Raw genomic sequence first — 19,003 nt, 5'->3', positions numbered from 1 at the left:
TGTCTTTCTCCCCCACTTGTTATGCAGAATGCCATCTTGTCCAGGAGTGCACTCTGTCCCACTGGACGCTCCCTCCTCGTCAGAGTAGCGTGTGTCATACTGTGAATGACTCCTGGGAGTTGTTATTTGGATGATTGACTCTGAGTAATCTTTGGTTGATTCTGAGTGGTCGGACGCTGAGTAATCTGACTCTAAGTACTCCTTGTCACTTTCCTTGTCACAGTGTCTCCCCCATTGTCTTTTCGCTGGTCTGCCTTCTCTCTCTCTCCTTTTGTGTTTGTTGGATTTCTGGGTTCTCTCTTCCCAGGTATCTCGAAGTTTTGTACTCAGATGCACATCCCTCAATTTGTCTCTTGTTTGGACTTGCATTCCAATTTCGGCTTTCTTGATAATTTCCTTTAGCGACCAATGCCCTCTCAGTATTTTATGCCTTGTTTCGGGGTTTTCACAGCCTTCAATTATTCGGAGCCGAACAGCATCCTCATTTGTAAACGTGTTGAAATGGCAGCTTTGTACCAGACTTTGCAACCGAGTGATGAAATGCGGCAATGGTTCGCCTGGTTCCTGCCGTGCTGTGTTGAAGACCATGCGATTATGATCCACCTCTGACTGTGCATTGAGATGGGCACAGAGCTCCTCTTGGAGTCTATCATAGATGTCTGCTTCTTCTCTGGAAAATGTTCTAATTGGGCATCGGCCCCCGGGACCCACCAGATGGAGGAGTAGCACCAGACATTTTCTTTCTCTTTGCTCACCGTCGGCTTTCAAGAAATTGTCCAAAGCTTCCAGCCACCAGTGCCTTTGAGGCCCTGGATCCAATCGTCAATCCGCGCTGCTGGGGGTGATGCTTCAAGGTGTGGATTGAAACATTGAGCTACGTCTCCTCCAGCCATGAGAGAAGAAGGTTCTGATCTGTCGTAGACGCGGGGGATTGTGCTGTACACTTTTCTTCGGGTTTCAGTTGCTTCTGCTTGTGTTTTAGCTTGAGCTTGATGGTCAGTTCTTCCTTCCGTGCACTCGTGTTTGGTCAACATTGCCCCTTGAATTTATCCATGGTTAGTGACAATGTTGGGTTTCACTTGCTTGTTGTTTGTGTTCATCGGCTACTCCACACTTGCATTGGCTGGTGCTCGTTGCTGGTTCCGTTGTAATTATTTATGCGTTGTCTTTATTTATGTTTGCTTGTTGCTTCTTTTATTTAATGAACACGCGTTACTTCATGGCATTCGCCGCTGCGCATTCGCTTGCGTTTCTCACTGTTCGCGTTTCCACCCGTGCTGACCTTTGTTTTGTCAAGGCTTGTTCGTTGAGTCACTCTTGTAGTTGCTCTTGCTTGTTAGTTGATTCACTCTCGTGTTAGCATGTGCTTATTCTGTTTGGTTGCCAAGACTTGTTCAGTGTTGTCCACGCGCCGTTGTCCACACTTACTTCTTTGCATTTACCAGTGCTTGTTTAGTTGCACATACCAAGGCTTGTTGACTTGCACGTACCCACGCTTGTTTATTTGCAAGCACCAGTGCTTGTTTACTTGTCTTCGCCAGTGTTTGTTTGGTCATTGCCAATGCTTGTTTATTTGCATATACCAATGTTTGCTTATCTGCTCCTATTAATGCTCATTGGTTCTTCGCCAATGCTTGTTTGGCCTTCGCCAACACTTGTTCGGCCTTCGTCACTGCTTGTTTGGTTTTCGCCAATGCCTGTTTTCTTCCTTTGCCACGATTTATCCAATGCTTGGTGATCTGCATGTATCAATGCTTGTTTACTCTTCGCCAATGCTTGTTTCCGTTTGTCCAATGCTTGTTGATTTGCATGTATCACTGCTTGTTTATTTTCAGGTATCAATGTTCGTTTATTTGCATCCACCTTACGGTTATCAGTGCTTGTTGAATTCCTTTTGCCAATGTTTGTTTCTTTTTTTTGTATTTACCAATGTTTGTTTTGCACTTACCAGTGCTTGTTTTTGGGCCCTGTGGCACTCGCCAATGTTTATTTGCAATTTCAGGTCTTCTGCCTGACCTCAAAATGGCCGCCGATGATCCCTCGCAGGGGATTGGACACTGCTGCCTGACTCCAAAATGGCCGCGCGGGAATTTCGTTTTCGACGGGATTTCGGCCGTTTTTCTTCGTTTCTTCACCTGAGTCACTGTATTTCTCAGGGCTTCCACTTACCACTTGCCGGTTGCAGCCAGGATCCACCGCTGGAGTCAATGCTTCAGGTAGGGCAGCTTTTTTTTACTTCTGCCGCCGGGGTGAGCTCCCGGTGGGCACTTCTGGGCACTTCAGACGGGACGCTCCCACCTCTGCACACGGGGCTCCCGATTCCAGCGCTCGACCGCGCTTTTCAAATGTGCATTTGTTTTAGCGCTCAGCAGCGCTTGTTGCCAGTCTCTTGGGGACAGCGTCCTCTACTGCAGGTTTCGCGCTTCTTCCCGACCACCTGCCAAAGCTCACGCATCGGGCGTGAGGTTTTCCGCCGTCGGGAAATGCACAAGCCCCGATCTCCGCGCTCTCAACAGCGCTTGACAGCGGCGCCTCTCAGACGACGTTCGCTGTTCTGGGGCACTTCTTGCTCAGTTTTTTCAGCGCCACACAGGGTCGGAGTGGGCTCCCGATCTCTGCACACGGGCCACTCACCCAGGGCACACGCTTCCAGCGTGAGACGCGTTTTAGCGCGAAGGGGTCTCTTCTTCTTCGAGCGTTTTAACGCTCGGTGCCTCGGCTCCCTCTTGGATCCCTCTCAACTGGTGGGGGAACAGGGTCACCTGCTGCTGGCTTCTTGTCTCGGGCAGCAACTTCGTTTCCCTTGGGCAGCGTTTTCTTCTCCTCGAGGCTGCCTGGGCCAGGGCTCTCTTGTGGGGTTCTGTGGGCTAGATTCAGGCCCATCCCACCCTCGTCGCCAGTTGTAGCATCTTGCTACAATAACCACAGACACTTATTGATGTCTAAACTGGAGCTTTATTTAACACGTCTCGCTCGTGCCCTGTCCCTACTCTAACTGACCCTTTCCTGTGTCCGCTCCTCCTCTTCCTCTGGCCCCCTAGCTCCGCCCACTCCCAACTACTGGTGTGCTGACTTCACAACATCTTGGGGTCGCAGAATCCTCGTGGCTGGATCAGCTTCGGAGCGCTCGTTGTGCTACGATGCAAAGAAGCGAAGCATCAGCACGTTGTCGAGCGCTCCTATTTATAGTGTTCAGTGTCCTCATTTGCATGCGCTGCACAAGTCTCATTTGCATGCGCAGCACGAGAAACCCAGGATACTCGAATACACGTGAACAACACATTTGAGCAGGGGGTTATGCACCAAGTCTGCAACAAGCATAGGTCCCTGCAAACAGCAAAGAAACAAACAAGCATTGCAAAGCAAACAAGCATTGCTAACAACAATCAGCAAAGTCTATGCACATAAATTAGTTGTTACACAGGTTCAGACAAACAGATTAAGCTAGGGAATAAACACACTAACCTAGAGCAGCATGGATTCCCCTAACAAACCAGGCCAACTAAGTCGAAAACCAGCTAAACACAAGGCAAAAAATCTGGGGTAACCATAGTCAAGTAGCCACCTTCCTACAGTATGGCTATGCTAAAACGTGGGACCTATGTTCAGTGTGTCACTGGAACCAAGCTGTACCCAGCTGATGAGCCCATAACTAGGGCAATACTGGTCCTGGGTTGCTTGTCTTCGGGTTAAGGCAAGACCTGGCTTGGCAGTTTGGGCTGGACTGTTCTTATGAAGGGCAGGGTCAAGACTGATTGGAATATGGCTAAGTCCAAACTGAGGTGGCATGGCGAGCAAAAGACCGATGGGTAAGGATGCTACTCTGAGCGATTGCCAGTAGTTAGACTTATTGAAGCAGCATTGCATCATCTTTTGAGTGTTTCATGTACCACTCTAAGTGGCATGGCTATTCCCAGATGTGGGTCTCATGCTCACTGTGTCACTGGAAGCAAATTGTACCAGTCTGGAATAAGCCCACAAATTGGGCAAAACCGCTACTTGGTTGCTGGTGTTCCGGTAGGACCTGACTTGGCAGTTTGGTCTATACTGTACCCATGGGGAGCAGGGTCAAGAATCGTTTGGATATTGCTGGGTCCAAACTGAGTTGGCATGGTGAGCAAAGGAATGATGGGTTGGAGTGCTACCCTGAGAAATTAAAAGTGGTTAGACTTATTGAAAGCATCCTCCAATCACCTTTGTGTACCCTTTTGCTCCAACCCGCACGCTTCAAGAAAAAAAGAACTTACATTCGGGCTTTCTCTGGGGCCGCTCCAAGAATATGGAACTCACTCCCACCCGCCATTGGAAAGATACCGTCTGTTGCCCACTTCAAAAAAGAGACCAAATCGTTCCTAATGGGCAAATTCCTCTCCTAAAGCTCACACTACAATCACCCCCTCAACCTGACTTTACCTATCATCATTGCACTTTTCCGTGGCTGCCTTCCTTATGTTACCCACCCTGCACTTCGAACTACCCTCTGGGTGATGAGTCTGCTTTTCTTGTTCATCTCATCGCTTTTGCTCCTATCCCGTATAGTAGTCGATTTTTATGATTGTTTTAATTGACCACATACTGTTTCTATTTGTTCCTTTATCCCTGGACTCTCCTTCCCCCTTGTTATATATTCCCCTGATTCTACTGTAAAGCGCTCTGATACCCTCACGGGTCTGGTTCAAGCTCTATAAAACACCAAATAAATAAATAAATATATCAACCAACACCTTTTCCTTTTGTCTTATGAGCATTGGCATCGGTCACTTTAACTAGGTGGTCAGTTCATCCTGCAGCTCCAGTTCGGCTTACCAAAAGTGGCACACTAAGCACTTGCGTTTGATTTCCTGCTCCACACCAGCGAGCCAGGCTTCTTCCCCATTTAAAGTTTGAGAATAGATTAAGATCATTTTCACCCCAAGACCTGTAATCTTTCACCTTACCAGATAAAACTGGGATTTCCGAGCACCAGCTATCAAGAGGGAATCTTCAGAGGGAACAAGTTACTAAATGATTTGATTCGTCTTTTGCCCCTTAGCCCAGGTCAGAAGACCGGTGTGCATGTCAGGACCCCTATGGATCTCCACCAGAAATTTCCACTGGATTTGCCCTGCCAAGTCATATTTCACCATCTTTCGGGTCCCATTGTGGTACTGAAAATTCTGGACCCGTGTCATAAACATTCTCGTATCATGACGATTTTGGTATCGGCAGACCGGTAATGGTTCGAATACTATGCACAAGCATTTTCGTCATGTTCGAGTGACGATATCACCCCTGAAATCTGAGTTTTCGTCTTGAACCCTCGGATTCCATTTTGTGAACGGCAGCCATTTTGTGATTGCTAAGGGTGGGCGTAAAATCCGTTTCGCGGACGAATTTGCGGATTTTCTGCGAATCTCGCGAAACGTGGTAAAATCCGCTAATCAGCGGGGACGAATTTTCAGCCAGGCAAGGGTTACAGCAGCAGGTGCAAAAGTTGAACCTAATTTCTTTGTAACCTTTTACAAAAGGGTTACAAACAAATTAACTTCAACTTGGACACCTGCTGCTAATTGCTTCCTGGCGCCTCGTTGCCTACTTGCAACTATTCTCTGACCCTGCTCTGACCCTTGAAGCAGGGTCAGAGAATAGTTACAAGTAGGCAACGAGGCACCTGTCCAAGGAATTAAACCTCATCAGGAAGCACTTACAGATATAAAAAACAGGAAGAAGGGAGAGGATGGCAAATACACCCATTTTGAGTTGTCAGGAGGGGTTAAACTAAAAGAGACCTTTACAGCACAATTTTCATATGCATTTTGCTAAAAATAAAAAGCTGTATGTTCTGTAGGGGCAACTCAGGAATCTGGCCCTTCAGAGATCCGGCCTCTCTTTCTTTCTCTCGTTCTCTCTCTCCCTCTCTCTTTCCCTCTCTTTCTCTCTCTATCTATCTATCTATCTATCTATCTATCTATCTATCTATCTATCTATCTCTCTCTTCCTCTCCCATAAACGACTGCATGGGTAACTTCGCTATGCAAGCGGCTCGCGAAGATGCAAAAATCCCCGCGAACACGCAAAAAACCCAGCGAACACTAAAAAAACCCAGCGAACAAGCAAAAAAAACAAAAATCCGCAAATTCGCACAAATTCGTGAATTTTGCGGATCGCGAATTCGCTAATCCGCAAATTCGGGGATCGCGAATTTGCAAAATTTGCCCATGCTTAGTGATTGCCCTCACATAGCCAAATGACTAAAGCCAAAACCTAATCCGAAGGACACGTACACCTTTGCTGCCTCCCCTGTGACCTGGGCAAGCTGACTCCACTGCCCTAAGCCAAGCCTGTCCGGCCAGTTCCTTTCCCAGTGGCCGAGCGAGATTAGCATTGAGGCACAACATATCATAAACCTTTCATCGCACATAAACCATGCCTAATCTTACACACACCTGTCCCTGTTTCTTGCTTTATGACTTGCTTTACGAGGAGGAGGTGCCCGATTTTATTGGGGGTCCGTCGATATCTGATGAAAATACTGGGCCTTGCCGGGTAATCAATTACGGGCTGGACGAACTGAAATGTGGACTTGTCATTATGACTCTGCTTTTTCTTTGTAGTGAAAATATGTGAACGATCTACTGTAAAATAAGGAATGTTTGCCTAAAGCATATTATTTTGTATATAAGGAGAAGCCTGATTTTGTAAAAAAAAGCAGTCTCCTGAGAACATACATGCTGTTGTACTTCTAGGATACCTGTTACTGGCTGCAGCCAATAAATACGATCTTTGACTTCACCTAGAAGGCTCTGTATTTCTGTAGTCTGAAACAGGAAGGACTCAGGAGTTTTCAGGTGCATTCCCTGGCACCGCCGGGTTCTAAAATACCCGGTACTCCAGTTGGCGCCCAACGCAGGGCGGTATCAGCGGTACCGGTCCAAGCCAGAGGTTCGTGAGGAGCTTCGTGTGAAAATTCCGGAGGACGGCCAACCACTTCATCAACCCCTGCATGTCGACGTGGTCCGAAGGTCTTTGCTGCGAGGTTCCCCGTGTCCCAACGGCTACGAAGGACTGCTGCCCTGACTATCCCCCTGTTTTGGACCCTTGATGATTGGTAGAGCGAAACGATAGATGAGTCTTCTGGTGATGTCATCGATACCTCAGTTAAGTATAAGTAAAGCATCTCCAAGTCCTTAGTTTGGTTCTTAGTTTTTGGGTATCCTTCGGGATCGGTTTCGTTTGGAACTTGCAAGTGCCAAAAGCGGAGGATTTGTGTATTCACGAGACTATCGTATTCGATAATTTTTCGAACTTTGAAGCTAGATAGAGAGCAAAGATGCCTGGTCTTAGCAGACTTGGAAATTTGTTTTGTCTTGGTTGTAATAGGGATTCCTGATTGGAGGACTCGTGTCCGGTTCCTCCGATTGGAACTCCAACATATGAGCTCTATGTGAAACACGGCATAGGCCCCATCACATATAATGAAGTATGGATCCGATACACCAGAAACAATGGTGTTTTAAAATGGCCCCAATATGGTAGTTTTGACACAGAGATTTTAGATAATCTAGAGGTAAAACTTTTTAAGAAGAAAGCCCGGCCGGCAATGTTTGACTCTTTCCGCTTATGGCGAAAGGAAGCCAAACAGAAAGATATTAAATTAGCCAAGAAAAATAAGAGAGAAAGGGGTATCTCAATAATACAAGCTGCTACACAGTTTAGAGATAATGAGGAGGAACAGGCAAACGAGCAGTTGCACAGGCAACGTAAAATGGCGATCGATAAATGTTATCCAGTCTTGCCACCTCTCCACCCAGATTCATGAGATTCTGAGAGGGATCCTTTAATGTCACACGTATTAAATTCACCGCCCCCCTATGCACGGAATGCTACAGCACCTCCGCAACCGTTTGTTATACAACACCCAGCAGTACAGCCCCTAGCTCTGCCACAGCCACCAGCTCCCCCTGCGGTAGCTCCTAATCTTCTGGTGCAGCCTCCTCAAGGGCCACCAAGCATACCTGCTCCACCTGTACTCTCTACGACTTCGCCTATTGTCCCGACTACTTCTCCTGATACTCCTTCTGCTACTGTCTCCGCCTCTGCCTTGCCTCACCCTGTCTTTCCTCCTGTCCTTCCGTCAGTTTCTCTTTCCGTTCGACAGAGAATGGCCAACACTGTTACTGGTCTTTTCTCACCTTTCTTTTGGTCGCCTAATACGACCCCTAACGCAGAACGAAGACAGTTGCGGAGTCAACTGCCTGACTATCAGGAGAGAGAATTACTGAATTGTCTAGCACATAAGTGGGTCGTCGATCCCATTGGATATGATGTCCAGTCTATCATAGAAGCCTTCCATCAATGGGAAGCATCGAAGCAGAGATATGTTTTTGAGCAAATGTGTGCTTTTCTCTGTGAGGATTTAAAGGAGAATGATCTGGAATACGATCTGCCCAAGTTGTGCCGTGTGCGGTTCGAGTTTTCAGAGGGGATGATTGTAGGTCCCGATGTTGAGAGGGCAGTTGCGACATTGTTGTCGTATCGGAGTGAGAAAGGAACTTCTCGGTCACTATTTGAGCGTGATGCTAGGAAAAAGGCGCGACAGTATCCCATGAGAGAGGTTCCACCAGTATGGAAGGAAGAAGTGGCTGCTGGTCCGGGTAATAATCCACCAGTTGTACCGGCTCACTTTCAGCGTGTTTGGGTACACGTTCCATGGAAACGAACAGAGGTTCTGGCTCTCAAACAGACGATACCTGACCCCCGTAAAAATCCTGCAGGGTACTATAAGGAATTATCACAGACTGTAAGCTCATGTATTATGAACTTAGCCGATATAGATATGTTGTTCGGGAATGTGGTTCCACAGCCTTTATGGGGGAAGATTCGCCACGCGGATCACGATCAGGAGTTAGGTGATACATGGGTCAATGTTGCTGCTGTGGATAACAGACAAGTTGGTGGTGCTAAACCCGAGCCTTTAATTGCAGAACTCCCTAGTAGAATCATTACTTACATGAAGACTCTAATGCCTGAGTTGCGCGTCAATTGGGACAAGTTGTCTGCATGTAAGCAGAAGAAAGACGAAGCAGTGTCCGACTTTTTCACGCGGTTTGAAGAGACTTTCGTAGATCATAGCGGTCAGGATATGGCTACTGAAGGAGGCCAGAGATTGTTCGTCGACAAATTTGTACATAATTTACTTCCCGAGTTGTGTGCTAAATTAAAGGACTCTGAGAGTGCTTGGGCTGTTTCAACGTCAGCCCAGATTTTAGCTACGGCCCAGTACTATGAAAATAGGCGCAAAGATGAGCTAGAGAAAGCGGATAAAAAGACTAAGGAATTGAAAACTAAAGTTCTCCTACAGCAAGCTTATCCACCCCGTAGTAATAATCAGAGCGATTATCAACAGCCTCAGCAATATTTGAGAAACTCACAAAGAAATGAGTCTTCCCAACAGCGTTTGCCGTATGGACCCAATCAGTGTGCGTATTGTAAAGAGGAAGGCCATTTTAAGAATAGTTGTCCGGTTTTGTTGCAGCGTACGAATGGCGCCTCTGGTGCGCCATGTCGCGGTCCCCAACAAACGCCTAGAGGTAGGGGACGCAGTGCGTTCCCGCAAAACGCACGTTCATTTCAGCGACAGAATTCAATGAATAGTTTTGACCAGCAGAATAACGCGTCTGGTAGGACGACTCAGTACTATGTTGATGACTACTATGCAGAGGGTGAAAATATGGAAGGTAATGATTGCTAGGACAGCCATGGACAAAGAGAGGGAGTTGTTTCAGTTCCAGTAGATCAGAGTGGACCTTATGTTAAGGTGATTACATCAGGTGTGTCAGAGCCTTTTCTGTTGGATACTGGTGCTACAAAGAGTTCTATTATGCACTCCAAACTCCCTGGAGCACCTTTGTCTGGCGAAATGAATGTTTCAGTAGGTTTTTCTGGCGCCCCGGTTAGGAACCCGATTTCTAGTCCTACGTCTCTTTCTGTTGGACCTTGTGAAGTGGAAGCACCCCTTATTCTTACAACAGGTTGTGGAGAAAATTTGTTGGGATTGGATCTATTGAAAAGACTATATGCAACTTTGTACTGTTCTCCTTCGGGAGGACAACTTACACTGGGTAAGAAAGTGGTTTCTCCAATGTATTTATCGAAGGATAAAATTCCGACAGAATTGTCTTCTCTTCCGGATATTCTTTGGGCTACTGGTCCTAATGATGTGGGCCTTTTGGAAATATCGCCATATGTTGTGACATTGAAAGCCAATGTTAGAATGCCATGCATTCCCCAGTACAAAATATCTAGTGAAGGTGAAAAGGCATTGTTAGCGATCATCTATGACTTGATAAATAAAGATGTAATTGAAGAGACAAAAGGCAATGTTTGTAATAGTCCTGTTCTGCCTGTTTTGAAACACACTGACCCTTCTCAGCCACCTGTTTACAGGTTTGTGATTGATCTTAGAGAGGTCAATAAGATCGTTGTGCCACAGTTTCCAGTTGTCCCTGATATAACTACTCTATTGACAATGATTCCAGCCTCAGCGGCTTGGTTCTCAGTGATTGACTTGAAGAACGCTTTCTTCAGCATCCCAATTGCCGAGGAGAGCAGAGATATTTTTGGCTTCAGTTTGGGAGGCCGAAGCTTTCGCTTCAAACGCGCTCCTCAAGGCTACTGCGAAAGTCCATCAATATATAGCCAGGCTTTGAAAACACAGCTTGATAAGATTGTTCTACCTGACGGCGCTACCCTTATTCAGTACGTCGATGATTTGTTAGTTGCCGCAGATACTGAGGAGAGTTGTAAAGAAGCCACCTTGTCGTTGTAGCGTCATTTGTCTGATTTGCATCACAAAGTGTCTCTCTCGAAGTTGCAATATTGTCGACAAGAAGTGACCTACCAAGGTCACCTCTTATTGAAGGAGGGAAGGAAACTGACCCCAGAAAGAATACAGGCAATTGCAAAGTTGAGTGTGCCTAGGACACAGAGAGAAGAGCGTGCGTTCTTGGGCATTACATCATATTGTAGGCAATTTTCTATCCGACAGTCTGCTGGGTTAGTGATGAATAACATGTTGATCGTAATGGTTCCACATGCGGTGGACACTTTGCTAAATAGAACCAAGACACAGCACTTAACCAGTGCTCGATTGTCAGGTTATGAGTTAACCTTGTTAGCGAGTCAGGTCCACATTAAAAGATGCAACACATTAAACCCAGCTACGTTGTTGCCAACTTCAGTTGAGACAGAGAATGCTGAAAAGCAGCACAACTGTTTCTTTAGGACAGAAGAAGAAACGAAAGGGAGAATAGATCTTAGGGATACCCCTCTTCCAGAATGTGATGGTACTTTGTTGGTTGATGGTTCGTGTTTCAAGTTGCCGAATGGTGATACGACTGCAGCATATGCTGTTACGACCTTGCATACAATTGTTGAAGCTGCACGTATCCCACACAATTCAGCGCAAGCAGCAGAGTTGATTGCACTTACAAGAGCGTGCGTGTTGGCGAAAGGAAAACGAGTGAATGTGTACACGGACAGCCAGTATGCCTTTGGTGTGAATCATAGTTTTGGGCATTTGTGGCGTGAACGTGAGTTCCTGACTTCGCATGGTGCTAAGATCCAGCATGGTCAGTTGGTAAATGAACTTCTAGAGTCACTGACCTTGCCGTTACAAGTTGCGATTGTGAAATGCAGTGCACACAAAAAGATTACGGATGATGTTGGTCGCGGAAATGCGTTTGCGGATGAAGTCGTGAAAGAAACTGCAAGGAATGTGATGAGTCGAATGTATGTTGCAGGCCCTGCAAGATGGGTTGGTGATGTTGGTATGTGTGAAGATACGATCGAGAGTGTGAAATCCATTCAAGCGGAAGCCACAGAGAAAGAATTGAGTGTGTGGAGAGAAAGTACGGGTAGAATGGATGGCTCATATCAGCGTGAAAGGGATTTGCAAGTTGTTGGCTCCAGTATGGCAGAACACTAGAATCCCTAAGTATGCAAAGAATGTAGTCAAGAACTGTATGGTGTGTCTGAAATACAATCCTGGTAGGGGAACCCCAACTCCAGCTGGTCATTTTGCGCCTCCAACGTATCCGTTCGAGGTTTTGCAGCTAGATTTCATCCACATGGAGAGGAGCAACAATCGGAACTACGTACTCGTTGTTGTTTGTGCCTTTTCAAGATGGATAGAAGCATATCCCCTGAAGGATAATACTGCCTTATCGACAGCTAAAGCCCTTGTCAAAGAATTCTTCCCCAGATTTGGAATGCCGAGAATGGTCTGGAGTGATAATGGGAGTGAATTTGTGGGTCGAGTGATGAAGAAAGTATGTGAAGGGCTAGGCATACAGCAAAAGTTTCACGCTGCAAATCACCCCCAATCAGCTGGACTAGTAGAGTGCTATAATGGCACCCTGAAGCTTAAACTGGCCAAAATCCAAGCGAGCACTGGTCTTAAATGGCCAGACGCTCTGCCCTTGGCACTCCTATCAATGAGAATGACTGTTCATTCAAGGGTGGGACTTAGTCCCTATGAAATTGTGTTCGGCCGTCCGGCCAACATCTGGGGAGTGCCAGGGCCAAACAAGTTCAGCGAGTTAGAACACCCTGTGCTGCTTGATTACTTGTACAAATTGACGGCTAAATTGCGTGTTTTACACCAACAGGTTCATGACACTCTACCTCAAGCCACTGAAGCTCCAGGACATCCTATTGATCCTGGATCCTACGTACTAATAAAGAACTTTCAGCGGACAAAGAATGATGAGCCCCGCTGGACCGGTGCCCATCTAGTGCTTCTCTCAACAAGATCGGCTGTTCGAGTGGAAGGGAAAAAACACTGGGTCCACGGGATTCATTGTAAGAGGGTCCCACTGTCTCTTCCGTACGACCGTAGAGTCCAGGAGGGAATCGCTGACTCTGAAACTGAGACTGTGCCTCGTTCCCTACCTTTTAACGATGCACGTGTAAAAGGAACAACTTCTGAACAGGAAAGCGATAATGTTTTGCAAGCAGCTGTGCCTCCGTCAATTCGATTGAACACTACAGAGCCTGAACTCTTATTCCAGGACCAGACAGCACCTGGAAGAAACCGTTACAATTTGAGACCAAGAACTATTACTATGGACAAATAAAATTATTTTTTCTGTTTTTGAAAGTGCAGCTCTCTCATCTGAGATACTTGCTTGTTTTTGTTTTTCGAACCACCATCCGGGTTCTGCTGCTAGGGTCACAGTTGCCCAAGTCTTTGGAGTGCAGCTGAAGACGGTTAGGTTGACAGTTCTGGTTGGTCTAAGGGAGTTGCCCTGGATTGACAGAAGCACTCTTTAGCAGAAACACCCTACCACCGCGGGCAGCAAATTAGAGAGGATGGAGTTTTCTAAGATGGAGAGACCTGCCAAATCAATGAACTTTAAAGCCATAATGTGTACGTTGATGACAAGAACACGATTTTTGATAATATGCATTTTTATGTTGCTTAGTGTAATGACGTTTTTATTAGGATATGTTTTATTCACTTTTCAAGTGACATTTGCACCCACTACACAACCCACATCTCCTCCTCCTGTTCCCTCGCACGTCTTTCACACCCTGCCTGAACACGAGTCTGCTAGAAGAATGGAGTTTGTCAATAATTCATTTGTTCAGCTTTTACACCAACACCAATTAGTAATGAACACAACTAACTGTTGGGTGTGTGGTCTTATGCCACATACGACAGATAAAGGTATCCCATATTTTCTCTTGCCATTTAGCTACTATGGTTCTTTGTGGGCGTTTCAGACGATGTTCCTATTTGCCATCGAACCATACCCCCCCCGTTCCACGAGAGGTAACTCGAGCAACAAGGCATTAGGGAATCACCAATATGAGCAGAGATATCGACTCGTATAGAACGATTCCCCGAGATGAGTTGCAGGCTTACAGTAAATGGAACGCAACAGAGTATGGAGTCACCTTGAGCGAAAACAAGCGAGCAAAGAGATCCTCCCCAATTTGGATTGTTCCTCATCAGGGCCACCTATGTTTGCAGGGAAATGGCAGGAACTCCAGAGCTCAGTTAGGGAAGAGTGTCTGTACTGAAACATATGCCTTTTCGTCTCAGACTTCCCCTTCATTCCTGGCACCTAAGGGTACCTACTTCATCTGCCATGATAAAGCGTATACATGGTTTCCCCCTGACTTCTCGGGCACATGTTTCATTTCGTTCCTGTTGCCTCCCACCTACACGGCCGCGGCAGATTACCATAAGACAAGGACAGTTAGAGGTGTCGTGAGTAAAGACGACACTGCGGGACAAGAATTTGGAGATTTCGTAAAAGGTTTTCTGCCGTTTTGGGGGCCTATGGTGAACAGCAGGAACATTCGCCAATTGACGAGGGTGGTTGAATCCACTATTGTTGAAACTGCCGGTGCCCTTAGTAACTTGACTGCCGAGCTCCAGTCGGACCGCCTTATGTCTCTTCAGAACAGGGTCACTTTAGACGCCATACTCGCAGACCGAGGTGGGGTATGTAAAGTGATCCAATCAAGTTGCTGCATTTTCATACCAGATAACGCTCCGACAGTAAACCAGGCCATCTCCAAACTGCATAAGATCTCCGAATCTATCCACGTTGATAAAGGAGACTGGTCACTGATGGGATGGTTCTGGGAACTGGTATCCGCCTGGGGATGGAAGATTCTGATAGTCATTGGGGTGACCTTATCCATTCTTTTCCTGTTCTGTTTGTGTGTACAGTGTGCTCCTGCAATCTGTGGCCTCTGCGCTACTGGTGTGTAAGGAAACCTGTATCAAGAAACGAGCTAAGTAATAGGATGATGCTACAGCAACACCTCAATGACTTTATGAATATAGACCTAGACTCAGATTAGTGTGAGTATAGGTTATTGCCTATGTAAGGGCAAAAGGAGGGTCTGTGGTACTGAAAATTCTGGACCCGTGTCATAAACATTCTCGTATCATGACGATTTTGGTATCGGCAGACCGGTAATGGTTCGAATACTGTGCACAAGCATTTCCGTCATGTTCGAGTCACGAAATCACGCTGAAATCTGAGTTTTCGTCTTGAACCCTCGGGTTCCATTTTGTGAACGGCAGCCATTTTGTGATTGCCCTCACATAGCCAAATGCTAAAGCCAAAACCTAGTCTGAAGGACAAATACACCTTTGCTGCCTCCTCTGTGACCTGGGCAAGCTGACTCCACTGCCCGAAGCCAAACCTGTCCGGCCAGTTCCTTTCCCAGTGGCCGAGCGAGATTAGCATTGAGGCACAACATATCATAAACCTTTCATCGCACACAAACCATGCCTAATCTTACATACACCTGTCCCTGTTTCTTGCTTTATGACTTGCTTTACGAGGAGGAGGTGCCCGATTTTATTGGGGGTCCGTCGATATCCGATGAAAATACTGGGCCTTGCCGGGTAATCAATTACGGGCTGGACGAACTGAAATGTGGACTTGTCATCATGACTCTGCTTTTTCTTTGTAGTGAAAATATGTGAACGATCTAATGTAAAATAAGAAATGTTTGCCTAAAGCATATTATTTTGTATATAAGGAGAAGCCTGATTTTGTAAAAAGAGCAGTCTCCTGAGAACATACATGCTGTTGTACTTCTAGGATACCTGTTACTGGCTGCAGCCAATAAATTCGATCTTTGACTTCACCTAGAAGACTCTGTGTTTCTGTAGTCTGAAACAGGAAGGACTCAGGAGTTTTCAGGTGTATTCCCAGGCACCGCCGGGTTCTAAAATACCCGGTACTCCACCATCACACATGCTCCAACTGCCCCACAGAGTGGGAGAGGCAGGCTAGTGGCATGCCCGCCGGGAAGATGCAGCAGGAACACACCACATTCAGAGTGCACCTGCCCTCACCTACATTGCATCATACGGTTTTGATTGGCCCTCAAACTCGCGCACATGTTAAACTTCTTGGACCGTATTTTACGACCGGTCAGGTAAATCCCCCGCGGCGCAAAACAGTCTCCGGCATACTGTGCACAGTCCACCCAGTTTTACTGTCACAGGCCCTGTCCTCCTTCCCTGCTCCAGCATATGCCAAGAAGGGCTGGGGTGATTTGTGGAAGAGGCTGTGCATAGTGTGGTCAATCTCCTTCAGCCTGACATACACTGCAAAGCTACTGCCGGGGGAGCTGTAACACTCTCCATCAGACCAGGGTACAACCTGCTATTCCAAGCCTTCCCAGCCGACCTGGAGCTGGTTGCAGCAAATCTCAGCAGAGGAAATGCAAACTGTGGGGGCCGGATGCACCCAGGCGATGGTCCCACTGAGGGGGATCCACCCTTCTCTGGGCAGATTGCACAGACTCCACCAGTTTACCTCTTGATGGTTTCAATCCTCTTGAATGTTCTCTTCAAAGTTCTTTTCAACTTTCCCTGTGGTACTTGTTGGCTAGCACCCATATTTAGCTTTAGATGGAATTTATCACCTGCTTTGGGTTGCATTCCCAAGCAACCCCACTCTAAGAAGACCCAATCCCAGTGCACCGGTAACCACTTCTGGCCTAACACCATTCATGGGATGAGTCTTGATCCAAAGGACTTGGGCCCCCTGAGAGACACCTGGGTGTCAGCTTTCTGTACACCACATTTCCCTCAGCCAGTTGGGTATTTGGGCTGGGCTCTTCCGTTTTCACTCACTGTTACAGAGGGTGATTGTGGTTAGTTTCTTTTTCTCAGCTTGGTAATATGCTTATATTCAAAGAGTCACCACGAATGATATGAGGTTTTAGTCCGATGCCAAAGAGTGAGCAGCTGGATCAATTCCATAGGCACCAGAAGGGGGGGCCCTCTTTACTATAGGGGGTCAGAGCAGCACAACTTTTCCCAGATCGGAGATCAAAGCCAGTGGGACCCAGCATGGTAACCAGCCCCGGCAGGCAGGCAGGGGTCCTCCCCAGCTGTAAAGTGGGCAGCCAGAGTGGTGCACGCCGGCAGCTGTGAGACACAACAAACAGCCATAAGCAACAAACAATTAATCACCTCAGGTTTTTCAGGCCTCGGTCAGAACGGGCACCTACCCATCAAGGCAAAGCAGACTGGACACACCAGAGGCGTACCTGTGCAGTGGCACGGGCAAGGCCACAGCATGGGCAGTTAGGGGTCTAACCTTGAGAGCAGAAAGGGTCAGAGCCCCTGCAACAGCCCCAACTGTGCCCTGAGAGAGCCCCGGGATCATTGACATTCAAGCGACCCCCAGACAGGCGTTGCCCTGGGAGGAACCCAGAACTGCATGGTGTATTTAAAGTGGCGATGATCGATGTGTCCTGCCATTCACACTAATTCTGGCTAGCTGTGTTCTTCATTGAGCCAAGTGATCCACCTTCCAAAATTCATAGGCTGGTGGAATTAAGCACTAGTCATCCACCGTCTACGCAGTGAGACAGCCCAGCACCACATCACGCTTTCCTCTGGAAGTCCAGCTCCAAGATTTAAAAAAGTGTTTTCAGGCGCTCAGCACAGGTGCCCCACCCCATCACCCAAGAAGACAGGCAGGCAAGGAGTTCCCACAGCAGAAGAGAAAGGAAGCGCAACTACTGGCCCTCTCAGACACGGCCATACAAGTGTTTAAACCCCAGGTTGGCAACAGGGACCAGTCCACCAGGTACCTTGAAACAAAGGATATTTGCCCCAGCTGCACATCAGCCATATGCCACCCACCAGAGTCAGTGGGAACCAAGTAACCCTGGGCGGTGAACTCCACTCCTTTCGCAGAGTTTTCCGCACTTTGTGGAGCACACAGAGTTCCCCAAAACTGCAATCCGTGGAGTTTTTTTCCTCACCTCGTCAAGTTGGCTAGCGTGAGCACTCAAAATGTAAACCTGGCGAGATGTTTCCCTGCTCGCGCTCGCCAAGGTCTAGTTGTTGTGTGAGAAAAATCCACTTCCTGGTGAGATTTCTCAATGCAGGTGGTTGGATTTCTCAATGCGAGGAGCTGCGGCAGGTCGCGATCACTCGCGTTGAGAAACCTTACGTTCGAGGTAAGAAAGCTGCCTCTTGAGTAGAACATTTACTCGAGGAGCAGAAAGGAAGCTGCGCCCCATTGTGCTGCCCATGGTGATGTTTGTGATGATTTTACAGTAAGGGAGAAATGCACTCCTCCACACGCGGAACTCCGCGTAGCGCTGCAGAGTTTTTTGTTACTTTGAGCTAGGCGGAACTCCGCTAACTCCACCCAGGCTTAGTATCGCGGCTCAATCCCTGCACATTGAGAGTCCATGGCTTGGTTAGAAGCACTGAGCCATGCCTGTGGACTGGGTGTCCCCTTTGCCCTGACAAGAGGCACTGAGGAAAGAAGAGCCTGGATTCCCCACTCTGTCAAAGTAACTCACTCAGTCAGTCAAATTCACTTTATTCGGTTAATTAAAACCATAAAAACGTACTAAAAATATATAAGTACACAATAAAAAGTATTTCCTTGATATTACAATGTCAAATACATCACAGAATATGGAAGACAGAATCTAATTCATCAAATTGCACATGATGAGAAGAGAAAAATAAAAATGTTGTGCAATATCTAACAAGGGGATTAATTTTCCTTTACTCCTGAGTCTTACAGCTGCGGTTAAAAAACTAGCTATGTTAAAAGTTTCAAAGACATTGTTAAGCATTTGTAAATACATAAAATCTGGTCTAGCCTGAATAAAAACCTTTGTCTTTTAAAATAGGTAACATAAACCGTTTTCTAATATGCAAAAAGTGATCACAAAATAAAACAAAATGCATCGAATCTTGAGTAGAAAAGTTGTCACATGTACAGACTGCCATGTCCTCCAGCTTATTCCATCCCCTTGATTCAGAAAGAATTAAGAGCAACTCGTTCAATCTGAATCCGACCAAGAGGAAACAATGGTGCTGATTAGTCACAATAGTGAGATATGGCTCAATCGTTTGTGACGTACATAGCAATTGATTAGCACGCACAGGGGGTTTATTTAATTCCTTGGCCTCTCTTTCACAATGTGATATAGTAAGGTAGGTACTTTTAAC

At 46.7% G+C, this 19,003-nt stretch overlaps 1 protein-coding gene and 1 pseudogene across 1 annotated transcript in view; both read right to left on the bottom strand.

The window, feature by feature from the left end:
• Positions 1–19,003, bottom strand: part of DNAH17 (dynein axonemal heavy chain 17) — a 15,539,113-nt gene that overhangs the window by 10,932,794 nt on the left and 4,587,316 nt on the right. The window lies entirely within an intron of this gene.
• LOC147702466 (5.8S ribosomal RNA) lies at positions 17,201–17,344 on the bottom strand (annotated as a pseudogene).

Source organism: Lissotriton vulgaris, chromosome 7 (assembly GCF_964263255.1).
Source record: "Lissotriton vulgaris chromosome 7, aLisVul1.2, whole genome shotgun sequence".
NCBI classification, from domain to species: Eukaryota; Metazoa; Chordata; class Amphibia; order Caudata; family Salamandridae; genus Lissotriton; species Lissotriton vulgaris.
The sequence above is the reverse complement of the archived record's forward strand: the minus strand, read 5'-3'. Positions and strand labels throughout refer to the sequence as shown.